Consider the following 666-nt stretch of genomic DNA (forward strand, 5'->3'; position numbering starts at 1 on the left):
ACACACACACACACACACATACACTTCCCCTTCAATTCCTCACTGTTCTCGGATGCCTCAGTGACTTCTTGTAATACTAAGCATATCTTGTAATGCGTTTTTTAAATACCTTTCAAATTATGGCTGCTCTTTTTTCAACTAATCATTTGGAGTAATGTTTTTCTACACTACACTGTTCTGCTTTTTTTCCCCCTCCAAACATCCTGCCAATGATTTTTTACTAAGTACCTTGTGTGTTTGTCTGTGCGCTTCAGCTGCTGACACACCACCCATACTTCACGCCGCACAAATGCACTGCCACATTACATATTTTAGATCATCTGTAGTTAAGATGGCGCCTGTGGCTGCATATACAGGTATGGTCGAAAGCAGTAACGGTTCCCAGTGCTGACCTTAAATGCCCCGATCCTGTCTCTGCGTTGGGAATCGGCGTCCTACATTCCAAAGACTCCAGGAAGATTACGTGCGTCGCATCACATTTCCAATTGGAGAACGTTTAACTCGGCCGCGAGGAGACGGAGGCTAACCGGTGTTGGACAAATAGCTTTAATTTCCCCATTTCTCCTGTAGCGTCCCCTTCGATTCTGCCTCGTCTTTTGAGTATTTTAGATTACGTGTCACTTTTCTGTAGAAGAAAAACACATTTTCTGACATGATCCGTAGGAG

This window comes from Austrofundulus limnaeus, unplaced genomic scaffold (assembly GCF_001266775.1).
Source record: "Austrofundulus limnaeus strain Quisiro unplaced genomic scaffold, Austrofundulus_limnaeus-1.0 Scaffold29, whole genome shotgun sequence".
Lineage (NCBI taxonomy): Eukaryota > Metazoa > Chordata > Actinopteri > Cyprinodontiformes > Rivulidae > Austrofundulus > Austrofundulus limnaeus.